The sequence below is a fragment of the Arvicanthis niloticus genome, chromosome 5 (genome assembly GCF_011762505.2).
Source record: "Arvicanthis niloticus isolate mArvNil1 chromosome 5, mArvNil1.pat.X, whole genome shotgun sequence".
NCBI classification, from domain to species: domain Eukaryota; kingdom Metazoa; phylum Chordata; class Mammalia; order Rodentia; family Muridae; genus Arvicanthis; species Arvicanthis niloticus.
Window position 1 is genome coordinate 23,379,244 of NC_047662.1, and position 19,125 is coordinate 23,398,368.

Here is a 19,125-nt window from a genome sequence, read left to right on the forward strand (position 1 = left end):
TCACACATCTTTAATCTCAGTGCTCGGGAGGCAATGTGAGTTTGAGGCCAGCCTGGTCTACATACGGCTTCATGCCAGTGAGAAGGAGCAATGAGAGTCTCCATAGACTGAGTTATCTCCATGGTGGCCTCAGGTTTGTCCAGTGTGTATGGTTTTCTCCACAGAAAGCCCATGAACTTAGGAACTCTGTCCCACTTTCCCAGGGCAGTGACCAAACTCTTGATTGAGCTCGCATATCCTGGATCCTGAACCAGGACAGGTGTATCTTGGAGCTCCCAGAGACCAGCCTTCTAAGGTCCTGCCTGTTGCCTCCGCTTCCCACCAAAGCAAATGAGAAGAGGAGAGCCTGCAGGCTGGCATCACAAGGCAGCAGGTAAGGATGTAGCTTCCCTCATCCTCGGGGTCTTAGTGGCAGACTTTGAAGGATGCGAAGGGAGAGAGAGAGCTAAAGAACATACCTCCGGACCCTCCTTGAAGTGGCAGCTCTCTAAAGGCCAGCCCTGTCTCACTGGGGGACTGAGACATTATCACAACCTTTCACGTCACTTAAGAAGCCCAACTGCCTTGACTACTTCACTGGCTTGAGGTCTGCTATAAACAATGTCACCTACTGGGACAGTGGTCTGCCTCACAGCCATTCCAAACAATGAGAAAACTAGCTGTGAAGTAACACAGGGGAGGAGAGGCTAGGGTTTATCTGGGGCTGATCCCCAGGGCTCTGAGTGAGTCTCCAGCAGAAGCCATGGGGAGTCAGGGGCTGACAGGCACAGATGGTGATGAAAGGTAGTGTGGAGGTGGGGCCTGTCCCTTTGGAGGACCTGGCCTGATTCTGTATGACATGGGGATTCTGCATAAGACAGCAGGGTCCCTAAGGCTGGCTGTCTCCCCCACCCCCCATCCCCTTCCCCAGCTCTGCTTTGTCACCTGCAAGGACCTCATGAAACCATCAGCCTATTTGTGTAACTGGAGTTCAAACAAGTCTATTAACTACTACCCAATTAAAGTCAACAGCCAGTGCTGAGTTTGCTGGCTCAAGCCTTTGGAGCCCCAGGGACTTTCAGATGTTACAGGCTGTGACTTCAAAGGCCAAGGCTTGTTCTCTGCTGAAGGCTTCTGATAGGTCCCCTAGTGTCAGGACAGAGTACTCTCACTCTCTCCTTTGTTTGTTATTTGATCACATGAAGACCTCAGGGCACTTGGGGGGGGGGAGGGTGGCCTCAGCTGAGTATGGAGCCTCACTGCAGGTGTGATATAAATTACCTCACCACATCAATGTGTCTTCATCTGTATCTTCTGTGTGTGAAAGCCACCTGCTCCCCACTGCCCCTCAACCAGTCATACTCTCAGCTCTATTCCAAGACTGGCTCAGGTGTCACCCACCCCTGATTTCTCTGGGAGGAAGTCTCTTGTCTTCAGTCCTCTCTCAAGGCCCAGGTTTTCATGTGACTGAGCCCTGTCATTGGTTCCGTGCTGGCAGTCAGCCAAGCTACCAAAAGATGGCAGGCTGTGACTGACACTGTCTCTTCCCCATTCTGGAGGCTGGGAATCTAGAGAAAGCTGCAGCAGAGGCCGTTCAGAAGCTTCTGTCCTTGGGCTGTTGCAGCTGCCCATTTGCTGGGTCTTCACAAGGCCTCTCCTGGGTGTGGCATGTGTGGGTGTGAAGGTAGGGGGCGCTCTCATCTTAGAAGGCCATCTACCCTACAGGATCCGGGCCCTACCCAGGGAGCCTCACTTAACACTGTTACTCCTAGGGACTGTCTCCAAACAACCATAGCAGGAGTTGGGCCACAGTGTGTGAATTTGGAAAATCAAGAACCCTTCCAGGATCTCAGGTAGGTCTCTATTCTGTAAGCAGTCGAGTTAGCACATGGAGGTGGACTCACAGCTGAGCTGAAGATAAGAGAGGAACAATCCAAACAAAGAAACCGGCCGCCATGAGGGAGTATCTTTTTCATTTCTAGAAACATAAAAGATGCACAAACTTCTCAGAACAATAACATGTACTTGCCGGTGGGACTAAATCAGCCCGGCGGTAGGCTTCAGGAGTGCTTTGATCAGGGAGTTAGGTATGTATCTCTGCAGTCTTCTGTGTGTTGTCTGCATCTTATGTAGACTTTTAGCTTCAGGTTGGCTTCCTGGGTGGCTGACTGTGGACTGTTTCAGGCTTCAGACCCACACTCGCCAACAACTCTGAGAGACAGACCTATGCATGCCAGAATTCTCTGTGAAAGCCTAAAACTAAACTGACTTAACTGTCCTGAGCCAGTGAGACCCCTCAGACTGGCTTAATGCAGCCCTGTACACTTCCTTGTTCAAGATGGGAGGTTTGTTTTCTGTGGGGCCGGGCGGAAGGGAGTAGTAGACACAGGGAATTTCGGGGGTCTTTTTGTTCTTACCTTCCTCTCACAAACAGCACACAGTACTGCTCAGCCAGAGCCCCATCAGTTGTTCAGTGTTGAAGTCCTAGATGCAGTTAGGGTGAAATAGGACCCGGAACCACTGACTAGCATGGATAATTCTGGAGGTTATCCTGAAAGCAATGAGAGTCCTCAAGGGGGATTCAGAGCAGTCAACAACTACACTAGCGATCACGGGCTGTATGACAAAGGCCTTCAAACCTGTGTGGCTTACAAAGCTGCTTCCCACCAGCCCTCTTCATGGCAGAGCTGAGGCAACTGGCTGGCTGGTACCTGCAACCCATGGCCTGGCTCAAGGCTCAGTCACTGACCAGACTGCAGTCACATTCAGGGTGACTGAGGAATGGCCGCCTCTGGTCATTCACGTGACCCCTGGTGGCCTCAGCAGACTTGCTTTGACTTTACTCGTGTGACCCTCAGGACTGTCTTCAAGCAAGCAAACAAGGAAGCAAGATCTAGCAAGACCTGCTGCCTCCCGTCAGCTCATCCTGTGTGACAGGAGGGGGCGATCTGCAGGGCCAGCCTGAAACCAATGGGAGGAAGAGGAGGAGGTGAGAATCCTGGGGACGGTCCACAGGTCTCTCAGGCACTTCCTCTCAGTACCATCTGATCTTTCAGATGTGACCACAAGTTGGTGCTCTCCTGAGTCGGATTAACACTGCTCTCTACAGAGGGAGACAGCTGGGAACCAGAGAAGACTTTGTAGATGTAATGGGGGCAGGGTCAGGGATTTTTTTCCCCCTTTTTCCCTCCCAAATAGCGACAGGATATTTCTACACCCACTCTAGCTCCCAAATAAATGACACAGAGACCTAATATATTTATTAACAAGGTGCAGGAACCATGCTGGGCAGACACTCATCTATTCTAACTCTATGGCTGCCTACTTCCCCACTTCCCCATCATGTGGCCCTTTACCTGCAAGCTGAGTCTTGCCCTGGCCAGCTCTGTTCCATGTCCTCATGGCGACTCTCCTGACAATCTGCCTACAGCGGCAAATCCTTCTCATCCATCTTCTTCTCCTTCTCCTCCTCTCCCTCCTCCTCGTCTTCTTCCTCCTCCTCTTCCACCTCCTCTTCCTCCTCCTCCTCTTCCTTTTCCTTTCCATCCTCCTCTTCCTCTCTCTCGATTTTTTGCTTGCCCCTCCCTGGCTAGAAGGATCAGAAGTTCCACCCTATTTATTTCTGCCCAGCTATAGGCTGAATCGGCTCTTTATTAACCAGAGATGACAGAAAAGAATCTTTACACATCACTGAGAAAGGAGATGCTCCAAATATCATGACAATTCCAACATGTGTCTGGACTGCAAGCAGATCTCCCTGCACAGCAATCAGCATCTGAATACACAGTGCACAAAACCATCCCCAACAAGACCTGGCCCACACCAAATCTCCCAGGGCCTAGGCCTTGGCCTTCATGCCTTAGGAACTCATGAAGCATGGCCTATCTTATTGCCCTGAGGTGCTCTCCTTGGGATGCCCCCAAACAACCTCACCCTACTGAGACTTTGGTGAGAGAACTTGGAGCCCAAGAATGGAGATGATTCACAGCTTCCAGAAGGGACCAAACACACCGGTAAGCACAGCAGGCTGTGGAGACAAGCTGGCAGCAAACATCCAGTTACCAAAGGATGCCATATCCTGAGGTAAGTAGCGAGGGCTTCCTGAGCTTCTCATCGCTCCCTGGTGGATGAGAGAGAACAGGCTCACACTGGTTCACTTCCTCCCTCTGTTCTAGGTCCCAGGTAGACAGCCGCTCGGGGGACAAGTGTCCAGTGTATTTCTTGAGTGCCTGCCTACTTCTTGCTGGCCCATTCTCATATCCTGCATAGGGCCCTTTGTATCCCTCCTCACTTGGGCTTGGTCACCCAGCACCTCTTCTGCAGCAGATTCTTCTCCTTGGGAGGTAAGGGAGATGCTAGCACACTGCTGCTCACCCAGGCACAAGCTTGAATGTTTGCCTGAGGTTGTGCATGTACCAAAGTGAGTGTGAGTCCAGCTGACGGATCTGGTCTCTGTGCAGCCTCCAGCTGGTGGTGTGGCTGTTTCCCGAGGTCCTTGCTAAAAAATTTTCAGAGGGGAGGGATCCTCAGCTCCTATTCATGCCCCATCTGCCCTTTTTATCACCAGCAGCTTGACACCTGGTTCAGCCCCTCCCCAGCCAATCTCCTGTCACTACTCAGTGGGTTCCTCAGGATCCTGCACAGGCTCCTCTCCTGTGTCCCTCGGCCCCTGGAGATGGTCATGCCCCTGCCCTAAAGGCTCTCAGACTTGGCAGCATCACCAGGCTTCTCTCCTGACAGCCCTCACATGGCAGCAGCTGCAGGCAAGGAACCCCCTGGCCCCTTTATCTTACAGCTTGTTTGACTCTGGTTTCACTTGGATCTGACAAGCTGTGATTGGCGGATATACATCCTTTACGGCCTCCACACTGATTTTCTGCCTCCTGATTTCAGTTTGTCCTTATGATTGATTTATTGGAGGAGCTGAGGGTTGCCCTAGAGTCCTCTGACTGATGCTGTTAGGTGCTGCTGAAGACTCCAGACTTCCCAGACCCGGCGGCGCAGCTACATATTGGCATGGTCCCAGGGTAGACTAGGAATAACTATCTGGTTTGGACTGGGTCAGGCCATCAAATTGCTTTTAAATACAGTTTCAAAGGGGAAAGCAATATTCTTTTTCAGGAGCGTGGCGGCCTGGGAATTGCAGGTTCAGACTGAGAGATGGTTCTTATCCAATGTATACAGTTAAGAAGACAAGCAGTGTGCCCAAAGGGAATGCAAGCCATGCAGCTGTGGAGGGCTGAGACAGTCTATACCCAGGTCGATGGAAGTTCGTGCAGATTCCAGTCACTATGCTGTTGTCTCTTACTACTGATGCAGTCCTGGTATAGACACGGGATTCTAAACCTGGCACTGCCAACTTGGCCTTTGGCTTTCCCCACCTGTAGGGTAGGAGTAAAGCCCTAGGCATGGCTGAAGGAACTCACTCAGGACCAGGAGGGCAGGAACAGCAATGCATGGCAGGACCCTCAGGCCAGCCCACAGTCACTTGTAGGGCAGGAGAGCAGGTCCTCTCCTTAGCTTAGCCTTAGCTCTGATCCTCACGAACAGGGCTCTCTGATCACAGGGCACGCTGTATCTGTTGGCATTTCATCTAGGCTCCACCTCACAGTTACCTGACAACAGCCAGGTGTGCCTGACTCACTATAAAAGGGGATGCTTGCTCCTTCCTCTCTCTCTCTTGCTCTCACCTCTTACTCCTGCTCCCTTACCCTCTTTCCCCTCTCTCCCCATCTCTCTCACTCTCTCTCTCTGCCTCTCTCTCTCTCTGTCTCTCTCTCTGTCTCTCTCTCTGTCTCTCTCTGTCTGTCTCTGTCTGTCTGTCTCTCTCTCTCTCTCTCTCTCTCTCTCTCTCTCTCTCTCTGCCTTTCTCTCAACTCCCCTCCCCATGCCCTGAATAAACTCTATTCTATACTGTACTATCATATGGCTGGTCCCTCAAGGGGAAGGGATGCCTCAGCATGGGCCTCCATTGGCACCCACTTCCCCCACACCTTACCTCACCTCCACTAAACATATCTCTGGCCTCTCTTTCATTTCATAAGACACAACAACATCTGCAAGCTGTAGACCCTCTGTCCATCCCAAGTTAGCCCAACAGCTGCTGTTTGATCCCCTTGGACCCTGAGGTGCTCCCCCTGAGGTGCTCATATGACTGTGTGGACAGATTTTGGAGGAGAAACATGGACTTAGAGGTCTGCAGAGGCCTTGAAAAAAGCTAGGTGTTGGTGCTGGGGATCATGACCTGGGCAAACAGGGGCTAGAGAAGGAGAGAAGTACAGGTTCTGGGGGAACCTCATACCAGGGACATGCGTATCAGAAAATGACTACAGGGTCCCCACTGAGGGCTCAGAGCAGGGCCCTTGGGGGAAAAGAGAACTAAAGGTATGGCTTCCATAGGTATTGCACCTTCCTTCCTCCAATTGTCCCCTCTCCCAGGTGACCAGCGCCTTCCTCCACTCGGCTGCCTCCCCCATCTCTACTCGGTGGGGCACACAGCTGATGAGATTTATAGAAACCTCTAAAACAAGCTTTCCCCGTGTATCCATCCTTCATCTTCTCTGAACACCGCTTCCTGAGCATCTTACAGCAAGGAGAGAGAAAAAAAGAGAGATGAAAAAAAAAAAAAAAAAAAAAAAAAAAAAAAAAAAAAAAAAAAGACTCCCTGGCGTTTATTGAGACAAATAGCGGGAGTCTGCCAGGGTGAATTGTAAAAGATGCATCTTTGCCTTGTCAATGAGTCCACGCAGATGCGAAGATGAGTGTCCTCCATCTTCTAGAGCCAGGCAGTTAAACAGTTGGCCGTTCGGGATGCAGGACAATCTACCCCCAACTCCTCACATCCCACAGGCAGTGGGTCCGCAGAACTTAGACCCATTTCACATTTCACAGTCCCATATAGCCGACACACACAGGACCAAGGACACCTTGTGGTTATTCTTCCTGTGAGTGACGGTGGGAGGGTGGCCCACGACAAGCATCTGCTGTGGCAGGCACTGAGTCTGCACTGCAAGTTTGTTGCTGAACACAACAGCTCCTCTGGGTGAACCTCCAAACCTTGGGAGTCTTGGTCCCTGCACTCATGTATCTGCAAGACGTGGACATCCTTTTGGTTGGCTAATCAGGTTAGGCTCCTCCAGCATCAGGGGCCTGCACTATAGTTAGGTGGCCTGGCTCTGGTCCATGTGTTCTAGCCTGGTGTTACTGACACAGGATCTCGTGGCTCTGAAAAGAGTCAGAGAGCTAAAGAGATGACTCAGGTAGTGAAGTGTTTGCTATATACACACAAGGACATGAGTCCAACCCAAATCACCCATGTAAATCCCGTGCTGGGGAGGCAAAGAGAGGTGGGGACAGGCCCGCCAGCCTAGACTAACTAGCAAGTCCCAGGTCCCAGTGAGATATTGTCTCCAAAAAACCCCAAGGTTGACAGCTTCCAAGGAGCGATATCCAAAGTTGATCTCTGGCCTCTATGCACATCAGTGGGTACTCAGCCAGTGTGACAGTGTCACCATGAGCCAGTGTAACTGTAAGCCAGTGTACCAGCCCCACTCGTCAGGGAAGGAAACAGGCTAAGAACTTGCTTTGCTCATTTCCTTTTGTGAGACCAAAACAAGAACAATATACCTTGCAGGTTAAGGGTTCTGTTTGCAGTTAAGACAGTTACAAACAAGCCCCTGTTTGCCCTGTGTGGGTTACGGCTTCTATTTGCAATTAAGAATAATTTCCTGTTTCTTAGATCTGATGTAAACTGCAAAACACATTTCTCAGCCTACACTAAACGTGTGACCCCATTCACACGACCTATATCCTTACCCTTGTGCCTCCCCTTTCATTGTATCTTTCTAACAGTGTATCTTCCTAATAACAGACTCTCTTGCCCCTGAGAACACCTTATCTCTCCTATAAAAAGGACTTCAAGAGGCCAGCAGGAGCTGCTCTCTCAAATCTTGACTTAGGGTGAGACAGCCAGCTGGCCATTCCTGGCTGCACCCCCAAATACCACTTGCTTTAATTGGACAGCCGTGGCTTTGATCTTTTCTCAGCTTTACCACTTTGACTGGGCATCTTGGGGCACTGGGTCTTGGTTGGCGGGCATGAGTGGGGCTATCCTCAGCCTTCACTGTGGAAGCCAGGATGAGGCTCTATGAGAGTGGATGAAGACAGGGAGGGATGGTCTTTTTAAAGGAGCAGGGACCCAGGCTGACCTATACCAGGGAGCTGAGAGAGACAGAGGAGACTCCCACAGGAGGTTCTAAAATGGTATCAGGGAATTTAGAGGAGTTGAGACAGAAAGGACTAGCTCAGTGACACTAAGCCATGTGTGTATCAGGACAAGACCAGTCTCCTAACCCAGGCTAAACTGTGTACACATGAAGAGATGGGCCAGCCTTGGAAGCAAAGTTGAAGAAAGAGCTGCAGAAGATGGGAGAGATTGCAGGGAGCCTTCTCCCCTGACATGTGAGGAGGAGGAAGTGGAGGGAGAAGAGGATGAGGGAGGGAAGGAGGGAGGAAAGGAGAGAGAGAGAGAGAGAGAGAGAGAGAGAGAGAGAGAGAGAGAGAGAGATATTTCCTCCCTCCACCTTGCTGAGACTAGGTATGCCTTGCTGTTTCTGCCAATCTGCCTTCAGCTAGCCGGCCCTGGAAAGAGCGTTAAACAACCCAGGTCTACTACTTCTTAGAGTGGATAAGACTCCCAAACTTGTTGGGGTCATATCAGACAGGGTGATGATTCCTACTTTCTTGATGACACCACAGCCAGCTTAGTGGAGGGGGGGGGCATTCACTAAGGACACTTCACCCACAACGCTGCCCCATTCGAGATGCAGTATTGCTCAGTCCTCAGTCTCTGTGCACAGCCCGATGCACAGTCTCCACACAGCTCCTTCTCCTCCCCCTCCCCCTCCTCTCTCCCCCTCCCCTTCCCCCTCTCCCTGTTGTAGATGAATAGAGAAAGCAGGTTGAGCAATAAGCATGCATGCATGTATTCCCTCCTTCTCTCAACTGTGGGTATGATGTGGCCAGCTGCCTTAAGCCCCTGCCTCAGTGTCTTCCCCTAAATGAGATGGAGTCGGCAGCTGGAACAATCCCATTCTCCCCTAAGTTGCTTTTGTCCAGATACTTTAACACAAGGTGGTGGGTTGAATGAAAATGGCCCCCATATGTTCACAGGGAGTGGCATTGTTTGAAAGGATTAGGACCTGTGACCTTGTTGGAGAAAGTGTGTCACTAGGGGTTGGACTTTGAGGTTTCAGAAGCTCAAGCCAGGCCCAGTGGCTCACTCTATCTTCCTGCTGCCTGCTGATATGGATGTAGAACTCTTGCCTCGTTCTCAGCACCATGTCTGCCTGTGCACCACCATGCTTCCCATGGTGATGACAATGGACTAAACGTCTTTACTGTAGCCTTCCCCAGTTATGTGTTGTCCTTTATGAGCTGCTGTGGTCATGTGTTAGAAACCCTAACAAGAGATACAGCACCAGAAATGAGATCAAGGTGCTCCCCACCAAGGCTCTTCCTAAGGGCACCTCATTCCATTCTTGAGGAGAAGTCCTTGGAACCTGATCACTTCTGAAAGGTCCCTGTCATTACAGGAACCCATCTCTACTTGTTCCTGCTAATCCTGTTGAGAGCCCTGAGTCACATACACAGGTGGACGGTGACAATCTGGGAGTATTCTTGGGGTTGTGTGTTGCAGCTTCCTGGATCTGAGCTGAGTGTTGGGTGGCAAGGCATGACTGAGGGAAACAGGCTGGGGTACCTTTGGGGACACACTTCTGAGGTGAAGTTTCCTAAGTGGAAAGGTGTGTGACTCAGACCCAAGCTCTCTTTGGTCCCTATTGTGTGTAGCTTTCGCTATCCCACCTAAGCTACTAGCTGTGCTACCCCCCCCCCCACACACACACACAGAGATTCCCTTGAATCCACAGATAAAAGACACAGACACACAGTTGTTCAATTCCAACTTGCCTTTGGACTCAATTGCTGGGTGCTACTGTCTCCCACCTGGAAAAGTGTACCTTATCAATATTCTTATCTCCACACCCCCCACCTGCCCTAAACCTTACCTGCTAAGACACATCTAGTCCCTGCTAAGTACCCCCGACCACCAGTTGATAGCCCAAGACCTCACATGGTTGCTTGGATTTTTCTCTCTCCAAAGCATGCCAAACTCTCCTCTCCTCCCTTGCATCTGTGTCTTCCCCCCAACCCCCCACCACACCCCCCCCAGGGACTTGGAAGGCCCACCTATTTTTTTCTGCCCAGAAATTGGCCTATGACTTATTTACTGACAGATCAAGAACCAATCAGGGAACAGAACAGCATCAGAATCACCCCTACAGGTTCCTACATTGAAAATTCCCCCACTACTCTAGGAAGAAGACTATGGGATAGAAGGCCCCAGAGTCTGACCCATGCTCTCCTCTCTGGGCTCCCAGCCCTTCAACTTGCACAGGCTTAGAGTTCTTCATGCCCCCCCCCCAAGACCCTTCTGCCACAGTGTCTTGGCATACACTGTTGATTTTGACAGAAAACTTTCTGCTCACTCTTCCAGTCTGTCTCAGACCCCTGTGACCCTAACCCCCTATTACACATGTTTTCCAGCGTCACAGAACCTTTCTTCACAGTCCATGTGGCTGGGCATTCATTTGTGGGAGATCCCATCTTGTCTAGAGCTCTAGGGGGCAGTGTTGGGGTTCGATGTGTGAAAGTTGTCTTCGTATTATTCATCTGTTGATTGCTGCACCTGCAGAGAGAGCTGAGTACTGGCTGGATTTTGATATCATTATTCTCATGGCTCATCGCCGGTCTCAGTATTCTGTAAACATACAACTTCCTCACTCACTGATTGGCTTAATAAAGACCTGATGGCCAATAGCTAGGCAGGAAAGGGAGGGAGGACTTCTGGGCTGAGAGAAGGTTTAGGGAGAAGAAGCAGAGATGGGAAATCCACCAGAGTGACACCAGGAAGGAACAGGTGCTGGGAGAGAGAGAGAGAGAGAGAGAGAGAGAGAGAGAGAGAGAGAGAGAGAGAGAGAGAGAGAGAGAGAGGGAGAAGAAGAAGAAGAAGAAGAAGAAGAAGAAGAAGAAGGAGGAGGAGGAGGAGGAGGAGGAGGAGGAGGAGGAGGAGGAGGAGGAGGAGGAGGAGGAGGAGGAGGGGGAGGAAGGGAGGGAGGGAGAGGCAGAGGTGTGTGTAATGGGCCTCATCCAGGAGTGCTAGTTTTTTGACCTAGCTGAGAGTCTGCTCACCTCTAGTGCCTAAGCTTTCATACATAATAAGTCTTGTCTTTATCATCCGCAATCATCTGATTGTGAGTCCAAAAAATTCCGCTATAGCAGAGTCCATATTGCTTGCTTCTTCCAATATGGCAGCTAAAGGGTATGTCTTAGGCCCTAAGTTCCTGCTTGCCTCAGGGTCTGTACCTAAGAGATATCAATACCAGCCATAGGAAGAGAGGCCAAGGGTATTGGATGTAGAGGAATCTCTGACAGGAGTGAGGAAGACGGCAATTGTAACCAAGGGACCAGGGGCTCGATGGTGCTGATGAGGACGCAGACCCAGGTTCTCCTGCCAATCAGCCCTGTCAGCTGCACAGTATGTCGTGTGCTAAGAACTGCAATGTCACAGATGTGAGTCCCTTTTAACTTCCCTATGGGAGCCAAGCATCCCTAGAAGGACAGACCCCCCTGAATCCACAACTCGGGAGATCAGCCCGCTCTCCTCCCATCTGCTTCAGAAGCACATTTCCTGTTTCATGGCTTTAGAAATAGACCTGCCTCAGCGAGCGAGCGAGAAAAGGCAAGTCAGCTCAGCTGCGAGGGCTCTGCGTGTGTGCTAGCCTGGGAGACGTGGATATTTCGGGAGCCAGATGTCTGCGTGGGTGGAACTGCTCAAGTCTGCACAACTCAGCGCCTAGATACTGCCGAGTCAGCGATTCCTTTACATCCAAGACCCCTGGCCTCTTCCCTATGACAGATATTTATTGATGACTCTTAGGTACAGACTGTGGTAAGCAGAGAACTTAGGGTCTAAGACATATCCCAGCCATGGGAGACACTGTCTCAGAGAGACGGATTAACCCCAGTGAAGAACTCATTCGTTTGTCCCAAACTCTTACTGAGAACCTTCAGCCACGGTGTTGGGAGAACTTATCAAAACATCACGTGCTCTTCCCCATGTAGCCCCAGCTAAGATGGAAGCAGGCAGGATCTAGAGTCCCACAAATGAGTGCACAGCCATACAGTCTATAAAGAAAGGCTCCTGGTGCCGGGAGAATGTGTGTGTGTGTGGGGGGGTCCCAAATCAAGTGAACAGGTCAACCCAGAAACACCCATTTCTTCCGGCCCATCCCCACCTGGTCCTGGAGTGCTTCCATCTGATGGGGTGGGAGTGGAAACCACTTCAGGACCTTGCAGCTCTCTCTGGAGAATTCCAACCCAGAGGATTGAAAATCTGGAAGCAGCAAACCACCCTGAGCACTCGCCCCGCCCCGCTCTGCCCCGCCCCGCCCCGCCCCGCCCCACCCTGCCCTCCAGCTTCAGGCCCAGCTGGGTCTTCTCCAGGCTGCCCTCTTCAGTGCCTGCTTCCACACCAGTGTCCTCCTTCTGGCACCCAGCCTTGGACTTGAGTTGCTGTGTGACCTTGAAAAGATCACTTGACTTCTCCAGGACCTTGCTTCTCCGTGTCAAATGGGGACAGTCATGGCAGGAAAGACCACCTGACTTTCTGTGTCATCCCCCGCCCTCCACGGGGAGAGGAATCTTTCCAGGCAAGAGCTGTCTTTTCTGAGTCAGGCCAACGCTTGCTAACTCCAGCTGTACTTTCTCAGTTCCACTTTGTTGTATGCCAAGAGCCAGCCGAAACGTCAGAAACAACTGCGAAGGCACAAAAGGATTAAAAGCCTACACCGTTGGTGGTTCCTGCATTAGGCTATCCAGCCAGCATTGCCGTCCGCCATGTTCTTGGCCCTGGGCTGGCTGCTTTACTCAGTGGCATAACCAGGGGCACAGGGCACGCTCATGGCCATACATAAATGCTATTCTGCCGAGGGTGATGGTGATGATGGTGATGGTAGTGATGATGTTGATGATGATAGTAATGCTGATGGTTATGGTGGTGGTGGTGGTGGTGATGATGATGATAATGATGGTGATGATAATGGTGGTAGTAGTGGTAATTGCATGCACATTCAAGTTAGTAAGTGCCAGCCTTTCTCCACTGGCTCATCTCTCCCAGCCTGTCATCAAGGAGGATGCTTGCTCCTTCTAGATTAGCTGATCATATGACCCACACCTACTGGTCATATGACCCCTGCGTACTGATCATATGACCACCACTGACGCTCTCTTCAGTCAGGCCAGTGTTTGCCACTTATAGGAGATGCTTTTAGTAGTCAAATTCTTAGGAGTACAAATGCTGGTTCCAGGGGCTAGGGAAAGAGGAAATACGGAGTTTCAGAGGGGTGTCTGTGTGTGTGTGTGTGTGTGTACACGCCCCTGCCACAGTGTCCACGTGGAGGTCAGACAACAATCCCTGGTGACGGTATTTACCTTCTACCTTGTTTGAGATGGGGTCTCTTCGCTGACTCTTCTCTATGTATGCACCAGGCCAGCAGCCCGCGGGCTTCTCCTGTTCCTGCTCCTAGCCTCCCCGCAGGAGTGTCAGGATTACAGGTGAGTATATGAGTTCTGGCATTTGAACTTGGGTCCTCAGGAGCTTTTACCCACTGAGATACTGTCCCAGGCCTGAATCCTAGAGATCAGACTCCCAGCATGTACACAGTGAACACTACTGTAGACATCACTAAAACATGGTTAAAATAGTGAAGTTCATGGTATATATGTTTATGGTATATGTGATATATATGTTCAACCATAATAAAAAACGGGCCCTAGCTCTCTGAATCCACACTGAGATTCAACTCTCAGGAGCTAACCTAACTGAACTCAGAGTCATGAAAAAGTTGTTGAGTTACTCCTTGGAGTGTGTCTGCAAGGACATCTCCAGAGATAATTAACAGAGGGAGCACCCACCTTAGATTTTGATGTATTTCTTGATACTATACTCACAGTGGGAGCTCTTATTGCAGACAAGGCAAGTAGACCAGGCTGAGAGTGCAGATGGGACCACATCCCCTAAGCCACAGGGCCACAAGTGCATCCTGTGTATAAACCTCAAGATGCTTGGGAGAACCCCTCTCTAGGGACAGAAGTTTCCAGAAGCTACCTCTCCAGCATCAGAGGCCTCTCAGGACTGGAACATGCTCTGAGGACAAACAGCTCTCAAATCCCAGCCTCAAACTCCCAGAGTCACAACCTTTCTCATTAGTGCCAACGCTAGAAAATACTGAGTTCAAAAGCAGAGTCTTAGATCCTCAAGGCTTAACATTTCTTATTTTAATTATCTTTCCTTCTTTGTTTGTTTTGCAACAGAGTCTTTCTGTGCAGCTCAGGATTGCCTTGAACTAGAAGCAATCCTCCTGCCTCAGTCTCTCATGTGCTTAGATTAGGGCCACCGTACTCAGCTCAAGTGAATTTCAGCACTGTGACATACTAAGTGAGAGGACATCACGGAATCTGAGCTTCACAGGGGAGTGCAGACTCTTGGTGTCCCCAGTGCTGTAGAGAATCCACCTTTAGGCAGCCAGCCCACAGCCATGGGCTGTTCAGTAAGCGGCTTCCAGACCTCAGCTCATACCTCAGCTTAACCCCTGCTAAAAGCCAGGAGCTCCCAGCCTCCCACAGCTCTGCCTTCTTGCCCTGTTCCTATATTTAACACTTGTTTCTTAATTACACCATACTTGTCCTTTGTCTCTATTAAACATAAACCTGAGCCTTAGGGAGGCTCCGCCGCTTTGTTCAACATTGCACCCCAAGCCCTGGGCCTGCTACAACGCAGACACTCATCCAGTGCCCATCAAATGAATAACTAAATTAATGAATGAGTGGGCAGATGGCTGCGGGGACTGTCTCCTTCCTCTAAGGCTATAAGGAAGCCCCCAAGCCACAACACACATATTCCAAAAGGCGGTGAACATCGGCATCACTCCCGGGGAGCGGAGAGCCTGCCAAGTACACAAGACTGAGCTGTGAGACCAGACGTTAGTCTCCCCAACGCCTGCCTTGATCCACTAGGGTTCAGAGGGACTATAGAGCTGAACTAAGCAGGCTCCGACAGACCACACACCCACAACAGGGAGGCATAGTGGACCATGAGTGTCAGCCCATCATGTTCTTTTACCCACACACAAGGTGTTTTCAGGGGACATCCCCCCACCCCCAGACCACAGAACGGTCTCAGTCCGGGGCAGAGAAACTTTGTGTAGATGGATCTGGTATAAATTCCATCTCCCTCTCTGCTCTCAGAGACTCCCATGTATGACTCCTACATTCCCTGTGCCTCAGCTTCCTCCTGTGTAAATTGAGGATGACAACTTCTGCCTTGGAGGCTGGTGGGGAGCCAAATCAGAGAAGGATGGAACAAGACCACAGTGGGTGTTAAGTATGTTCTTCAGGCCTATGGGTGCTAAAGTGTGTCCCACTTACGTGCTGACAGATCTGGCCACACACACCCACTCTGACAGCTCAGCAGCTTCCCTCGTCAGACCCTCAGGGCGGGAGAAGGAAGGACACAGAAGACATTGATGCCCAGGCTGTCTGTCATGCAGCTCAGGTCACTGAACCGCCCTGACCCTCAGTGTCATCTTCTATCACATGAGAACATGGCACCTCCCGAAGAGTGTGTTGGGGAGCCATGGAGGACTCCTGGGTGGGCATTACTTTGGCCTAAATGAATTGGGAGAAAAACAGAAGAAGAGAACTTGGAAGCCTGAGATGGGACCCTCTCGTCTGCCCAAGCTCTCTCTACCTCAGGGACACTCTGCACTGTTATGATCTTTCACCCAATTCTCTGTAAAACAGAGAATTATGTTCTAACTGGGACTCGGGGGGGGGGGCATGGTCATTCAAGACCCTCAGAGTGTGAATAGAGTCTGGGAAACCAGGGGATGAGGTTCGCCTTTGTCAAGTATGGGAGCTCAATCGCCATGCTGAATGACACCCCTTCTGGGAGCAAGCACTTAGAATTGATGCCGTGACCTGCACTCTCCATCTTAAAGAAGATCTTTGAGAAGAAGAAGAAAAAGAAGAGAAGAAGAAGGAGGAGGAGGAGGAGGAGGAGGAGGAGGAGGAGGAGGAGGAGGAGGAGGAGGAGGAGGAGGAGGAAGAAGAGGAAGAAGAAGAAGAAGAAGAAGGAGGAGGAGGAGGAGGAGGAGGAGGAGGAGGAGGAGGGAAGGGAGGAAGGAAGGAAGGAAGGAAGAAAGAAAGAAAGAAAGAAAGAAAGAAAGAAAGAAAGAAAGAAAGAAAGAGAAAACAAGCAGCCTTTGGCATCAGGAAATCGGGAAGGGAAACAGACTGGCTTCACAAGGCCCCATCCTCCCTGGCTGCCACAACAGGAGGCCATGGTGGAGGCTGGAGGTGAGAGATGTAGAAGGACCAGAAGCCACAGGAGGGAAGGCCCTCAGAGGCTCAGGGGAGCCTAAGGCTGGGTGTCACCCCTCAGGACAGCAAATAGAGCCTGACCTGTAGCTTTCTGGAAGCATTAGATAAAGAAGCTCCGACAGTGGGGTGGGGCCTAGATGAACACAAGTGGCCTGGCATCAATTCATTCCCCCAGGACCCCAGGCTCTCTCTACATCTGACTGTGTATGATTCTTTGAGCAAAAGCCTCTGTCCACACTGCCAGAACCTGACACAGTACCGTGTCAATGAGAACAGGTGATGGGAGTCTGGAAGACACTGAGAGGCCTGCTAGGAGGGTCTAGTTAGAAATGGTTAAGGTACCTCTGGCTATGGCTGGGGATATCCTGCAGTTAGGACCCTTGGCCTGTCACCTTTGGTTTCCTCCTTCTTCCAGAGGCCTGGACTCCTCTTCTCCAGGAGCCTTGATTTGCAGTTAGTCAGAAGCTCCTAAAAGGTCACCCCTCCTCGGCACCTCGGCACCTTGGCACCTCAGCTACCTCAACTGGGAAATGCACCAATATTTCCCAGATTCAGATCTAGGGAATGGGTGGCAAATAAAAGACTTTCAAAAGGACCAGACCTGTGCACACACACATGCATGAACTCATGGCACACGTACGAACCACACATATACACATGCAAGCAGACACATATAGACATACGCAGATGCATGTATAGTCACATGCACACTGACGCACACACTCATACACAGATGCACACACACAGACACACAAATGTACACCGGCAAATAGATAGATACACAGAGATAGGTAGGCAGACAGACACACAGACACCTCAAAAAAGGGGACATGAACTGGAGGTGCCATGCTTCCTGGAAGATTTTTCACACCTTGCTGAGTAATCTTGATTCTGAAGGTAAAATGGCCCAGCTTTAGCCTGCCGCAGTTTCCACAGCCTAGGGAATGTAGAAGGTTCCATGAGCCAGACCTGGGTTTAAACTGTTGGCTGTGTGTGTCAGCTTTGTGACACGAGGTGTGGACTATCGGTGGCTCAGCTTCCTCTGTGTGATGAAGACAGCGGGTCTCACAGACACTCAAGTAAAACATGAATATGGAGCTGGGCACTTAGCACAGTGTGGGGCCTCTGTTCTCTCCCTCCCCCTCCTCTGCTTCCTTCTTCTCTCCCTCCATTCTTGTCCTGTCTCTCCTCCCCTCCCACTCCATCCTCCTTATCTTTCCTGGCACATATTGAATTTTATGTAATTGGGATCATAGAATTTATTCAGCTATTCAGAAGTTTTTTAAGCTCACTATATATCATCAGCATTTCCCCACGCCATCGAAAATTCCTCAAAAGCCTGATGTTAATAGCTCCGTAATTGCACCTCATTTAGATGCACCATCGTTTACCCACGTTCCTCTGCTGTCAGGTTCTCGGAGGATTGTGGGGGTTTTCTCACACACATTAGCCGATGAACCTTTTGGGTGTGTCTTGCTCAAGTTGCTGCCCTCCTTCTCCAGACAGATACCTGCAGATGGGGTCAGAGCTTCCTGAGCAGCAGGGACAGGCTCCATCCGGATTCGTATCCCCAATTGCTTTCCTGAAGTTGTTCTGTTGCCTCCCTGCCAGCCAGCAGAGCTGCCTGTCTCCCACCAGAGCCCCAGGTTCCCAGAGCCCTGCATAACTGTCCTTGGAATCTAGGACAAGATACAGCCACTGGGGGAGGGCAGCACCTGCAGAGTCAGAGACTCCCTGTCCCACCTGCCCTCACTGATGAGCGTTTTACACACCCTGTCATTGCTTCATCTATTTATCCATCTGTCTTATGAGCTTGCCAGCTGATATCTGTCTTCCTGACCCATGCAGACCTATCCTGGCACACAGTAGGTGTTCAATGAAAGAATGAAGGTGTATTGAAACTGAAACTACAAAGTGTTCCTTAAACACACACACACACTCACGCACTCATACACACACGCACACACATTCACACACACACATACATGCCTACATATATGCACTCATGCATGTACATAAATATACATGCACACACAAGCATATACGTTTGTGCACATACACATATGCACACACATGCCTACATATATGCATGCATGCATATACATATATACACCCACATATTTACATGAATACATACATGCATGCTTACATACACATGTTCATACACAAACATACATACAGGTGCGCACACATGCACATACAGAGACCACAACGTCTCTTCACCCCAGTCCAGTTGCTTGCGTCTTTCCTCCCTTCACAATCTGACAGAAGCAACATGGAATGACGGAGAAACCCTGGAGGAAGACAGCCAAGGTTTCAACTACTTTATCACTGTCCCTCCGTTTCCCCTCATTGAAACTGACATTGCAAGGCTTTTTCCAAGGATTCAGTGTGAGGATGAACTGGAGCATTGGAAGAATGCTAAGAATTCCTGACTTCTGAACGTTAGAAAATGCAGGCCCCGAGTCCTGTTGCAGCAGTTGGTTCTGGGTTGTGGTACCATTGTTCCTGGATGTGATGGGTACCCACCAGTCAGCAAGAACCCTCTCATACACTCCTTTGCCTCTTATAACCAGAGAAGTGAGGCTCTGCTTCAGTAGACCTGGGAGAGGGAATCCTGTATAGTGAACCTCTGACATCATATCC

At 50.5% G+C, this 19,125-nt stretch overlaps 1 long non-coding RNA gene across 1 annotated transcript; it reads left to right on the forward strand.

Moving 5' to 3' along the window:
* Positions 1–203: 203 nt before the first annotated feature.
* Positions 204–2,968, forward strand: LOC143442200 (uncharacterized). Its single transcript, XR_013110210.1, has 3 exons — positions 204–373; positions 1,752–1,832; positions 2,838–2,968. It is a non-coding gene; the product is annotated as an uncharacterized LOC143442200 (long non-coding RNA).
* Positions 2,969–19,125: the final 16,157 nt, after the last annotated feature.